Here is a 14,639-nt window from a genome sequence, read left to right as displayed (position 1 = left end):
TTGAAGCCGCAGTGTTGCTATATATGAACTACAACTGTCCTCTGACTTCTCAAACTGGTGAACACACATACTTGTAGTTAAAGTCGTTCTGTTGAGACTTGTTAGCAACTTATATATAATTTATATATAAAATTTATATAATTTATTTTATTTTCAATAATTAGGTCTACAGCTTTAAATTTGAACTGGTAATTTATGTAGAACAAAGAAAGTGTTATTAAGTACTGTAGGGTCAAGCACAAAACTGTTTTATTAATAAACTCAAAACTGCTGTAAAAATCAGAATAGTAGCCTATAAAAATAAAAAGGCTAAAAAAGTCCCCACCAGAAATGTTAAATCTCTCTCACCAGAAATGCTAAATCTCTTTTGATTTCAAAGACTACTAGTTAAAGAGCTCTATTTAGCTACACCACTGGCTTTATGACTAAAATCGGGGTCTTTTCCAACCATATGTAAATATTTATATCGTGTAAAAATATCCCTGCTCCACACAGTGTCGAACCACTGCGTCCACAGTTAAATATCTCGCTTTACAATTTACCGTCTAGCAACTCGAGGTGTTGTGAATCCCAGGATCTGACCATTCATTTGCTTCAATTTTCCTTATGATCCACCTTAAATGACTGATCCCACACAAGTCCCTCCCTCTTCGCCACAGCTCTTCCAACCCTCAGACTGACTCTCTCGATCTTCCCTCTTTCGATTTCCAGCCACGACAACCAGTGATTTAAACCGTCTTTTTCGTTGCGCGGTGAAAGGTTGCGTTTATCCGCACTTTTCCCAGCGATGAAACTGGGATTAAAAATATAGAGCAGTTAACGCGTAGAAAACAAGACTGAAAACCAAACAAAACTTTGATCTGTTGCGTTTGCGTTCCGTAACCAAAGCGGAACATACCTCAATCCCTCTTGTGATTATTTCCTCTTCTCTCTGGACGAGAATAGGCTGTTGGATTGCGCCCGAGCAGACGGGCTTCTTACTTCTGAGAGGCGTGATATAAGAAGTTTATAACTTTACATGTTTTTAGCCTAAACGCGGAGGTCACATTTTACAAGTAGGAAAAGTGTCTAATTCCATCCTGCTGGTTGACTGGCACCAATTCTAAATTTAGTTTCCAGATGCAGAGTAAACAACCACGGTTTGCAAGCAAAGAAAGACATTGCCTATCCGTGCAAGCGTTTACTTAGAGACCCTTTTCGTCTGTCTTCATTGGGAGTTTTTCAGGAGAAGGCTTGTTTTTGAGGAGCAGGGCTTGTTTCTCGATGCAGTGAATGAGGAGAAACGTCCCATGTGCGGCTTTCACTCTTTCTGACAAACCTTCAGCCCCAAGGTAGGTTTTTTATTTTTCCTGTTTTATTCTATTAATTTCCTTCACTTTGATTTTCCTGTCCACATGTGTGTGCGTGCATGATCCCTCTTGTAAACGTTGCCCAGAGCCACTCCGTGTTTTCTCACGAGAATAGTTTTTGCCTGTTGCAAGTAATCATTTCTGCACAGCTGTTCAGTGAGCGATTTAATCGGTTATAGACATTACACTAACTGTTAGTTGACTATGCTTTTTTTGGTATTCCAGTGCCGTATTATAACTGCCTGTTTCACGTAAACGCTACAATATAGTTTTTTATATCGTTATTCATGCATGTATTGCCGTATTTTTGTGCCATTTCATCATGCCTGTCAGCGCAATCACATAACGTTGAGATGTACACGTTTTGCACTACTGCTTAATAGGGGGTTTTAATGGGCAGAAATAAACGGGTACATTTAATGTGAAGAGTAAAGAGGCTCTCTTGCTGATTGATAAAGAGGTAATCAGTCGATCCCTTTGACGTCATCCCCTTGGGTAACGTCCACCGCGCTTCTCGCGCCTTTCCGGGTGTGTCCTCGCGCTATTGCGTCGAAGGGGAAACCCTGCAATTTGTTTCGATTCTCTGTCCTGTGTGGAGAGCAAAACATGCCCAGTTGTGTCAGAAAGAGAGAAACACGAGGCACATAAGCTTACTGGTTTGTATTATGCTAAAGTATGAATGTTAAATAAAGATTCATGTGCGATATCAACGGTTTGAAGCTCTCCGTCACCTTCAGGTGTCTTGTGTTTGTTAGCCTCAGCAGCCTAAAGGGGGTGATATAGCGGCGAATGTAGTAGTCGTGACAACGTCTAGAAGCTTGAAGAAATAAGCTTTACAATGTCAAAAACTGTATAATCCCCCCTTATAACATCAGGTTTTAGTATTAAATAATTCACCTCTAAATGAAGGGTTAGCAGAACGTCAGTACTGACTTCCATTGTATGTTTTCCCATACAATGTGAGGCTGCCATTATGACAAAGATCCAATTTTGAAGCTGATGTTGAATATTTTGTGTAAATAGTCATCTTGAGGGCCTCTTGACGACTTAGGGATAGGGATGGCACCGATTTAAAAATTTTGCCGATAATTCCTCAACTATGAAAGCCGATAAACCGATATGTTGGCCGATAAATCTAAATCCACATTTTTACATAATTTTTGAGAGCCTGATTACCAAAAAAGTCTCACCATTAAACGGCATTAAACACTTCAACATAAATCAAACATAAAGCAGCCTTACAAATAAATAAAATAATGCTTAAATAATGGAAACAGGTTACAGGACAACATTACTTAACGTGTAAAAAAAAAAAAATATATATATATATATATATATATATATATATATATACGACGTACTTCTACAACTTATATATGTACAAAAAGACCAAATGCACACTTGAATTCGAACTAAGTTACGTGCTTATCAGAATGTGTAACTTCAGTTGCGCTCTTGGCTCTTCCCGTAACAACGCGCTGAAACACGGAAACCAAACCCAAATAATTAATATCGTTTTATTATGATAGTGTTCTCATTATAATGTTTTATATATATATATAATATGTGAAAATCTCAATCATAGTTATTAATGTTGTAAGATGCTGTTTGAGCTGCATGCGCTGAGCTAAAGATGATCACCAGCAAACTGAAGCACTCTATTAACCCTCATAGCTTAACCAAACGCATTCTATATGAGAAAAATCTGATTTATATGCATAAACACAATATTACAACGTACATTTGCACAAAAGACTGTGAATGCACAAGCAAACTTAACTGTGCTAGTTGTGTGGATCCATTGTGGATGCGCTCTTCTCTTAACAACGTGCTAAAACACGGGTGAACAAATATTCTGTTACATTATTTTACAGTAGCTAATGATCTCATCCTGCCGACTACGCTGTTCGCTGCAGGCCATGAGGAAAAGCGTCCATGCATTTGGGGAAGTCGTGGCCTAGTGGTTAGAGAGTAGGGCTGTGCAAAAAATCGAATGCGATTTTCATGCACATCTCACCAGTAAAGCACTCCTGTAATTAGAAGTATATCCCCAGCACGTGCGTTCGTATCAGGGTTGCCATGTTTTTACAACAAATCCTGCCCAGTTGCTTCTCAAAACTAGTCCAAAACTAGCCCAATCGCGCTTCGAGGTGGTTCCCCGATTAAAAATTGCTTCCCGGGGTTAAAATATAAATTTTTTAGCAGGGTTGCCTTGGTAAAAATTCGCATTTTAGGGGCTAAATATCACGTTATTTGTATTGGAGTCGCAGATTGTTTTTCATGTCCGCGGTTTGAAGCAACCCCACTACCAAATACGTGATATTTAGCCCCTAAAATGCGAATTTTACCAAGGCAACCCTTCCAAAAATTTTATATTTTAACCCCGGGAAGCAAATTTTATCGGGGAACCTCATGGAAATGCTATTGGGCTAGTTTTGGACTAGTTTTGAGAAGCAACCGGGAAGGATTTGTTGTGAAAACCTGGCAACCCTGATCTGAACGCACGTGCTTGAGATATACTTCTAATTACAGGAGCGTCTTTACTGATGAGATGTGCGTGAAAATCGCATTAGATTTTTTGAACAGCCCTATTAGAGAGTATTCGGGGCGGCAATACCACAAATTAGGCCATCCTTAAAAATATTTTTGTTTGCCGTAACCCGACCGACCCTGTCAATTTACGACCGACTCAATTTTTTATTTTTTTTTTGCTTTTAGTCCGACCGACTTGCCGATTGTAAATTTGCGTTAAGACCGACCAGTTTTTTTTTACTCTTCAAACAACTAATACAAAAGCAAGAAAATAATATTAATTATATTTAAGTAAGTATTGTAAATATATAAATTTCCTGGGCCTACATACAAATGAAGGCTATCTTCCTTAATTAAAAAAAACCTTGTGACTTCATCTATGTTTACACTATTGGTTAACGGATGTCACACTATGGATTGTGCGTTCGCTTCGTCTCCCATTCACTGTAAGAGGCTGCAGTAAACAAAATGTTCGCGGTCACTGTTCAAAGTCATACAGGTTCGGGCACCATAATACATCTAAAAAATGCATTAAAACAGCTCGACACCGCTTTAATTTGGCACGAAGTTCTGGAAAAACTGTGCCCAGATCTTTTCCCATCCCTTCTCCCGTCTAGTCTAAAACCGTGACCGTGTCGACTGTCACTTTATGTTCAAAAATCTATTGCACGAATCAATTGGACCAACCAACACTAGTCTCGAAAACGAAAATAGATTTTAACGACCTTCTCTCGGACCTTCTTTTTTGGAACACTGTCACACAGCAACTGCAGTTTCGGACACACACGAATAACAGCAAATAATACTTCTGCACAATGTTTTTCTTTTTACAACAGAAATGTGAATTCTGCCGGTATTCAGTCAGTCATGCATGCAGATACAGATTCGGTCTAGAATCACCTAGGGCTGTCAAAATAGCTGAAAAACTAAATTCGAATTTTTTACTTAAATACGATCAAAATTCAAATTATATATAAAATGCATAATTTCAGTTAGGGTGAAGAAAAGCTTTTTGCTTCTCTTCTGAGGCCTCAAGATAGCGCATCGAGCAAAATATTACTGCACGTTTATTCAAAGCATTAGAATACATGACTGTGAAAAACAACATAATAATAATAATTGCTTCATAAAAATAATTTTAAATATTAAGTTGCTTAAAGAACTATAAACAAAACCGCGTCATGTATGCATGCATTGTTAAATAAATAAAAAGGGCGTTAACCCAGTCACACAGAATAATTTTTTTTCCATTTCAAAACATGAGATGCAGTGGGATGGGGAACAAAAACCCAACATAAAGTCTCGAGATATTTTTAGAAAATTAAATTAAAAACATTAATTTTACATTTCTTTCTAAACATGCAACTCTCTTGTGCGAGACGCAAGTCCTCTAGAAAATGCGCGAAATGTGCGTTCTGTGTGAACAGCTTGGTTTTAGTTTTGATGTAAACAAGATCTTCTCCACATTGATGTTCTCTTTCTCTCTCTCTTTTTTTTTTTTAGTGGCTTCAACTGGATAGGCTAACATAACCTTATAATGCAATGCCACATACTTCGTCATCGCATCTCGTGCGCCACTGATAAAGATCAAGTATACTTCGGCCGTCCGCACACTGTCTGCATTATGTCCTTTTCATCATCCGCGTGCGGGCATTTTTTGACACCGCGCGGACGGTGCGCGTACACAAGGTTTAAGATGAGACAGCAGCTACTGCTTGTCGAGCTTGTCTGCCTTTGAAAGTTGTGTAGACACGGCTGTGCGCGCGGCGAGATGGAATGGAACACGGACTGTGAAGTACCGGGGCTCATAAGGCAGCTTCCTTAATGCACACCTAAAATTCGAATGCAACGTTTTTGCATTCCAATATGGATTTTTATTTTAAATTCGACGAATTTTTTTTTTTGACAGCCCTAGAATCGCCTATGCGTTTTTTTTTTATTGTTGTTGACATTTATAATCGTAAACACAGCCATGTTGAAGCCTGCAGTAAATGTTTTGCATTATGGCAGTCCACTCTGCTTATTGTTTTTCGAAAATGTTGCACTTCTGTTTGTCACTGTGCACGTAACGTCATGCCAATAAATCATCAGAAATATTGGTCTTTACATTCGCCCTGCCTGTCGTCCGTGGATTTACCTATATTTGGTGTTATTTGCCGTATAGAACTTTAGACATGCAAAATCGATTTTACAATCGGTTCAATGAACACTTGTCACTCAAATCAAACAGGATTTTTTTTCACAAAAGTGACAACCCAAGAAAGCAAAGTAAACGGTCTCTCATTTGTAGGTTGCATTGATACCTGGTGGATGCAAGTAAAACAGTACCTCATTTTTTTCCCTTTTCACCTGAAACTCAGTCAATAAACGTTTTTGACAAAGATTTTAATTTGTTTGTGGTCTATATAGCCTGCATCAAAATGAGGTTTGCAATTATGCGCCCAAAGGCACGGGTTGAAGACCCAGTCAGTGACGTCACGATATGCTACTTTGTTTAAATTGATACCTACGTCATCACCATCACCAAAATGTTCCTTTTTTTATATTGAAACTTGAAAAAAAAAATAGACCAACCTACCGACCTGTTTTTTTTTTTTAAATTACTGTTACTGCAAACCAAAATATTTTTAAGGATGGACTTAGGTGCCCTTGTGCAAGGCACTGAACCCCTAACTGCTCCCGCGCCGTAGCATGAATGGCTGCCCACTGCCCCAGGTGTGTGTTCACGGTGTGTGTGTGTGTGTGTGTGTGTGTGTGTGTGTTCACTGCTGTGAGTGTGCACTTTGTATGGGTTAAATGCAGATCACAAATTCTGAGTATGGGTCACCATACTTGGCTGTATGTCACGTCACATCGCATTATAATATGACAGACTTGCCCTGCACATTGCAGTTCACTGTATTTTCCTTTTCAAAGTGTTTCCAGTGTTATCTAGATGTTTTTGGAATGCTGATAGTCCTTTGACACAAATCATAGCAGTTAGTTTGTTTACATTGTCACATTCATAAAGTTCCAAAGTGTGGAAACTGGAATGCCACCTTTTTGTTTTACGGCCCACAGGGGATGTTCACAAGCTAATCTTCTGTTTGTGTGATTATGATTTTTTTTTTTTGGAAATTTATGAGATGTTTAGTATGCCCACAAAATAATCAGAAGAGAAAGGTCAGTCATTATGAAATATGCTGTGATCACATTTAAGCTTGTCCCTGCAGATCCACTGTAATCCAGGAGAATCCATCCCAAGGCTAAAAGACTGTTGTTAACCAAATGAGAGTGATTGAAACTCACAGAGATCACTGTGTTATGTGATAGATCTGCAAACAGGAACCTAGACTCTGCGTGTTTAAATGTGGAGCGTAGTGTGTGTTTGCACAAATACCGCTCATGTTTCAGGGGAGTTTATTAGTATTGCGAAGAACCTTCTTGAAGACCTCAGTAAGCAGATATCACTACTGAACAATAACACTTGTGTATGCATTCATGTATGTGGGTGTGCTTGCTTGTGCATGCTTTAAACTTTACATAACCTGTAGGGTGGGGGTGTTTGGAGCTATCGAGAAGTTTTCTTCTCTAGTGGTTACTCTAGCCGACTGATGCAATTTATTGTTGTGCATATCAAGCTGTGTTTACCCTGCAGAGCATCTGTTCCCTCTAATTAGGGGAGAATTGTATTGTTCAGCCTCCCTCCTCAGATGTGATCATGGGCGCTGGTGGTAACATCAGCCTATACAGTGACTCTGGTCTCCCAGTTGTGACTAAATAAATGGGAAAGCTGTATCTACTAGCTCAGACTGTTGTGCCGAAAACACGACTAGAGGCACTTAATGAGCTGTGGGGGATTGTTTAGCATGAAACAGTGTGGGGGATGTACCTGTTGAATTGGGCTAAAATGGAAAATAAGGCCTTCGTTAGTAGGAGTTAAAGCTTCTGCATGCTGTCGCATAATGGTGAAATTTCAAAACATGCTCTGGTAACATTTCATGGATGAAGCTGAAGGAATGAGTTGTATTTTGCAATTTGTCTAAAAGGAAATCAAGTCTATTTTTACATTGTTTAATTACAAATAATTACTCCTGCCCCTCAAACTCTAATTAGCATTGAATGTTTAAACGTTTTGTAATTCACATTATTTTGAGTTCTCATTACTAGATTTTTTGTATTTTTGTAAATCAGCATACATTTAGGCAATATGGTAATGAGAATAGCATGGGGTGCTTTAAAGTTGGATGTTGTGATCATCTTCCATTTTGTGCTGTATATCTAAGTAAAACAGCTTTTTGAATGCTAAAAAAATTTATGGCAGGCTTGATTTAGTCCACTGGGAGTTGATTGGATCGTTCGATCATTGTTTACTAAGGCCATCCTTAAAAATATTTTGGTTTGCAGTAACGGTAAAAAAAAAAAAAAAAAAGGGTCGGTATATATTTTTTCAAGTTTCAATGTAAAAAAAAAAAAAAAGTAAATTTTTGTGATGGTGATGACGTGGGTATGAATTTAAACAAATTAGCATATCGTGACGTCACTGACTGGGTCTTCAACCCGTGCCTTCGAGCGCATCATTGCAAACCTCATTTTGATGCAGGCTATATAGACCACAAACAAATTTAAATCTTTGTCAAAAACATGTTTATTGCATGAATTTCAGGTGAGAAGAAAAAAAAGAGGTACTGTTTTACTTGCATCCACTGCTACGCGGCAATGCAACCTACAAATGAGAGACAGTTTACTTCGCTTTCTTGGGTTGTCACTTTTGTGAAAAAAATCCTTTTTGATTTGAGTGACAAGTGTTCATTCAATCGATTGTAAAATCGATTTTGCATGTCCAAATAAGTTTTATACGGCAAATAACACCAAATATAGGTAAATCCACGGACAACAGGCAGGAGGAATGTAAAAGATTCAATATATTGGTAAAGACCAATATTTCTGATGATTTATTGGCGTGAAGTTACGTGCACAATGACAAACAGTAGTGCAACATTTTCGAAAAACAATAAACAGAGTGGACTACCATAATGCAAAACATTTACTGCAGGCTTCAAGGTGGCTGTGTTTACGATTAAATTTCAACAACAACAAATCGCATAGGCGATTTTCTAGGGCTGTCAAAAAAATAGTTTGTCGAATTTAAAATAAAAATCCACATTCGAATGCAAAAACGTTGCATCCGAATTTTAGGTGTGAATTAAGGAAGCTGCCTTATGAGCCCCGGTACTTCACAGTCCGTGTTCCATTCCATCTCGCAGCGCACACAGCCGTGTCTACACAACTTTCAAAGGAGGACGATCTCGACACGCAGTATCTGCCGTCTCATCTTTCACCTCGTGAAAATGCCCGCATGCGGATGACGAAAAGGACATAATGCAGACAGTGTGCGGACGGCCGAAGTATACTCTATCTTTATCAGTGGCGCACGAGATGCGATGACGATGTATGTGGCATTGCATTATAAGGTTATGTTAGCCTATCCAGTTGAAGCCACTACAAAAAAAAAAAACATCAAAGAGAGAACATCAACAAGAAGATCTTGTTTACATCAAAAATGAAACCAAGCCCTTCACACAGAACACTTATTTCATGCATTTTCTAGAGGGACACCGTTGGACTCGCGTCTCGCAGAAGAAGACATGTAAAATGAATGTATTTAATTTTCTTAAAATATCTCAAGACTTTATGTTGGGTTTATTCCCCATCCCACTGCATCTCATGTTTTTAAATGAAAAAATGTATTCTGTGTGACTGGTTTTCCGCCCTTTTTATTTATTTAACAATGCATGCATAAATGACGCTGTTTTGTTTATAGTTCTTTAAGCAACTTAATATTGTTGAAATATGATGTATAGTTCATTTTCTTAAAAGATTTTGTGAGATTGACGCATTAACTTTTATGTAAAAAAGGCAGCCAATGAGACTTTAAATGAAAATATATGCAGTAATATATCTTAGGCAGAGGAATAAAGAACCAGTGTTTTTTTCCATTTCTGTACAATTAGTGGAGATACTCAATTGCCCTTCTATTACACATTAACATCATCTTGTGTCAAAAAAAGTGGTTTCATGCATGCTGCTTTTCATTCCCTGCCAGCAGCAGTACGTTACAAAGATTTGCTTTGTTTTCCCTGTAGTTTGCTTGTATTTAGGACATTAGCACTGCTTAATAGGAGAACATTTGTACCAGGGTTAAGTGTGGCAGTGTAATGATTACAGAGGTCAGGTGATTCTTGGCATCTGCATGTTGTTTTCCTCTCCTGTCAAACAGTGTGGCGTGCATGCTCTGGTTTGATGGCAGAACAGTGCGACCAACGAGCCTTGCATCGATGCCGTGATTCACTTTGGCTCAGCTTGGATGAAATAGTGATTGCGCAAATAAATGCATAAATAATCTTGCATTAGCAGTTGGGTTTAGTGGAGCGTGTATGCATGTGGATGTGAGGTTGCCCAGCATGCAGTGGCAGTAGAAAGATCTCTGCTGACTGAGATAAAGAGAAGGACCTCCCTGTAACAGATGCTCATACTTGTTTGTCTGGAAAAACAAACATGCTTTTTTATTTGTATGTTCCAATCACAGCGAGACTCAACATTTGTGTTGTTATCACTGGTAGCTAGTGAAGGATGATTTCTGCCCCCCTGCCAAATCACCCACTGTCAAACTAGTTGTAGTCTAAAGATGTCTTCTCTTACTTTTTCATCTCTTTTTTGCTCTTGCCTTCATTTACTAACTGCATTATTCTCTTGCTGTCTGTCTTCTTTTCTGTTTCTATTTATCATTCACCCTCCCACTTCTGTGTGATGTTAAATGCAATACTAGGGGTGTGTTTGTGTGTACGATGATGCATGATTGCTGGTGATTCAACAGTCTTTAACTGTGTTTGCAGTTGCATCAACATTAGCTAGTAAGCGAAGAGAGTGTGTGTCCTTAAGTGTGTGTTTGTGTACATGACAGATACCATTACCGTGTACCTATGTGGGTTTCCATAGAGGATGAGTTTCCAGACTCTGCTTATGCTCTGCATGTAATCACAGTGCAACAAATTGGCTGCTTGGGTAGGTACTGCATTACATAGCAAAGTGGATGCAGCATCACCTTGAAAGTTTTGCAAAATCTCTTGAATCTCCCCAATAAGAAAATGTAGACACACATTGCATGTTAATGTTTGGGATTGGTCTTTTTTCAATTAACTTAATTTTATTCAGAAAGGATATATTCAACATTATCAGACATGGCAGTTAAAGAAATGTCTTTACTGTCACTTTGATCAATTGAATGTATTTTTACAAAAAATAAAAATCAAATAAATGCCGTTCTTTTTTAATTTTCTGTTCATTAAAAATCCCGAAAGAAATGTATCACTATTTCCACAAAAAAATTCAGCAGCACAACTATTTTCATCATTGATAATTAGTGCTAGGCAATATTCCCCCCAAAATTATCACAATAAATTATTTTAATATCAGTTCATATAATTTTATTATCATGCTAAAAAAACTTTTACGTTTAAAGGGCATTTAACACGCACAGTTTCACCCAATCTCATGCTAATCTTGAGTACCAATGTAGTACTGCATCCTTTCGTATCTCCAAAAAGTCTTCAGTTTAATCATATTTATAAAAGAAAGATACAGCTTTACGATTCTCTCCAGAAACAGCCGAGCTCCTGGAGGCGTGCCATGGGCGGAGCTAAAGATTGACGAGCACTTGAGCTCTGATTGCCAACAAAACAGACATTTGATGCCGTTTCACTTACCATCTGCAGTTCTGAATCATGACTGGGATTTTTTATATCTGGGACCACTCCATCTTTCAGTATCAAACGATGTGCAAATACAGCATCTAACTAGGCCTTGTTTTATAAAACATTCGTCAACAAACACACTTGTGAAACTCCGTTCCTGCACCGGAAAAACAAACAGTGTCCACTGCATTTACGCAGAAGTTATTTCTGGTCCTTGAATTTGATTGTTCATATATTGGCCTGTATGCTACATCCTGATGTAAAATGCTTGCTGTTGTACTGTGTGGGATTGTCAGGCTTTTAGTGAAAGGGATGTGACGTGTGGCCAAGTGTTTTGACCAATACTCAGAATTTGTGCTCTGTATTTAACCCATCCAAGTGCACACACACTGTAGTGTGAACACACAGACCTTGAACACACACCTGGAGGAGTGGGCAGCCAATGCTGCAGCACCTGGGGAGCCTTGCTCAAGGGTCTCACCTCAGTCATGGTGTTGAAGGCGCTGGTTATTCACTCCCCACACCGACAATTTCTGCTGGACCTGAGACTCAGACCCACGACCTCCGGGTTACAAGTCTGTCTCTCTATCCATTAGGCCACAACTGCCCACTACCTAATTTACACTCCTTCGAAGGCATTACATACTTTAACATTGTTAGGTCAAATGCATATTTTTATAATATTCTGTTATACTGGTGCTGTATCTTATAATTCACAGAGAGAAACTGGCCTTAACTCAATGAGCTCAATTCTTTATCAGAATGATAGCGCTGCTCCTGCAGCCCACGCAGCAATGGCAGTTACATAACGATCACTGATGTCTCCCCGTGCAACTGTTAGAGTCAATCAACAGGTCCCACGTTCAACCTCCACTGCTGGCCTTGTACTGTTGGCCATGGTGGGTGGCATGGTCAATAACTTGAGCCTTGGTGGAAGATCGAATGAAGAAAAAAAAAATATGACAACAGTGACAACGTCTTGTAGAGAATATTCTCAACCAGGCAGCTTACAGAGATTGCATTCAGCATGTCGTTTTGAAATGCATCATGTTCCCACTTGTGCTATATTTAAGGAAGAGAATGTCCTTATTGAATTGGGGTATTAGTCAGTGGTAGGCAAGTTCGTGATATGGCCATCTGTGCTAACAGCCACAATGTGCAAGAGCCTCAGAGGTAATACTCTTCAAGGGCAACTAAAGAAGCCAAAGGCACTTTGTGTACTTATACTGTCTGTAATTGGAGGCCCATCAAATTTAATGTGAGAACTGTCATGACTTGTTCTTCAGTTTTATTGCCCCATATTTAATTCCACTTGTATTGAGAGAGAATTACTTTATGTGCTGGGCTGTGTTGCCGTCAAAGCTGCTAACAAACAGAAAACAGTGAAATGATAAGCATGGGCTTATCTACTGTCACAAACACCATTCCTCGAGATTTAAGTACCTCATCAGCCATTCAGTCTTGGTGAGGAATCTGTTTCTGACCTTTAAATGTTTTAAAAGACAAGCGTAAGGGAACACAATTACCAAATCGATTGAGGGTCTTTGGAATAAACAGTCCTTGACTACAGGCATGCGACCCCTGATGCTTCACAGATAGCCTTTGACTTGTACGTTAACATAAGGGAAATATGAAAGCTTGGCGATGAGTTATGTTATAGGGTGTATTCATTAGGGATGCAGTGATATGAAAATTTTGGCTGATACTGTAATTATTTTTTATATTTGAAAGGTAGTAATTAATATGTTGGCTGATAAATCTAAATCCAAATTTTTATTTTTGAGAGGATTATTATAAAACCGTACCATGAAAAGCCATGTCCCAAAAAACATATATCAAACATTAAAACATTAAAATCAAACAGTACAACAGACTACTAACTCCTATTACTAACTTTCTTTATCAAAAATAATTGATAAAAAAAATAGATAAATAGATAAAATAATGAATTATGTGAACGAATCGTTGGACAGCATTACTGTATTTTTCGGACTATAAGTCGCACCTAAGTATAAGTCGCATCAGTCCAAAAATACGTAATGACGAGGAAAAAAAACATATAAGTCGCACTGGACTATAAACTGGACTTAGCACCAAGAACCAAGAGAAAACATTACCGTCTACAGTCGCGAGAGGGCGCTCTGTTTTCAGTGTAGGCTACAGGAGCACTGAGCAACATAGAGTGCCCTCTCGCGGTTGTAGAAGGTAATGTTTTCTCTTGATTAATTTCTCTTGGTTCATGTCAAATAAATTTTAATAAATAAGTTGCACCTGACTAAGTCGCAGGACCAGCCAAACTGTGAAAAAAAGTGCTACTTATAGTCCGGAAAATACGGTACTTGCGTGTAAAGCATCATAATACATGTAAACTAAACTGAAAAGCCTCCGCACAGACAATACTGAAATTATTTTATTTAAACCATATTTAATCATCATAAATGTAATATTACAACATATATATGCACAATAATATGCAAATGCACAAGTGAACTTGAATTTAGTTATGTGCCAGTCGGAATGTGTAAATCCTTTGCGGATGCACTCTTGGCTCTTCCCATATGCACTCAAACATGGCAAATAAACCAAATTAATTCACAACTTTTTGTTATGGTAGTGTTCTATTTATAATGTTATGTATATAACATTCCCAATTATAGTTATTGATGTTGTGCATTGCTGTTTGTGCTGCGTGCACTAAAGCTGAAGAGCTGAATGTACATTGGTAACTTAAGTGCTTTGTTAGAAGCTTATTTAACTGAAAGAAATGTATCTTATGTGAGATTAATAATAAATTTATACAACATAAACATATTAACAACTTAATATATGTACAAAATTATCCAAATATACAGGGGAAATCAAACCAAGTTACATGCTAACCAGAATGCCAGAATGTTACATGTGCTCTTACCATAATAATATTTGAATAATTGTTTTAAATTATTAAAAACTCGCCGGAAAAGCAAACTCCGCTCAAATAACGTGCCGACAGGATATTCCTTTGTTGTGTATTTGTTCCTGTCTG

The 14,639-nt window shown here is 38.2% G+C and overlaps 1 protein-coding gene across 4 annotated transcripts in view; it reads left to right on the top strand.

Annotated features, from left to right (window-relative positions):
• Positions 1-650: 650 nt before the first annotated feature.
• The window catches only part of LOC132126291 (plasma membrane calcium-transporting ATPase 2-like), a 91,200-nt gene continuing 77,211 nt past the window's right edge, over positions 651-14,639 (top strand). For 2 of the 4 annotated variants that reach the window (XM_059537471.1, XM_059537469.1), the window contains exon 1: positions 651-1,331. The gene's annotated coding sequence lies outside the window, so the exon portion shown is untranslated. The remainder of the gene's footprint in view (positions 1,332-14,639) is intronic. The other 2 variants (XM_059537470.1, XM_059537468.1) reach the window with 1 other exon arrangement.

This window comes from Carassius carassius, chromosome 44 (genome assembly GCF_963082965.1).
Source record: "Carassius carassius chromosome 44, fCarCar2.1, whole genome shotgun sequence".
Classification (NCBI taxonomy): domain Eukaryota; kingdom Metazoa; phylum Chordata; class Actinopteri; order Cypriniformes; family Cyprinidae; genus Carassius; species Carassius carassius.
The sequence above is the reverse complement of the archived record's forward strand: the minus strand, read 5'-3'. Positions and strand labels throughout refer to the sequence as shown.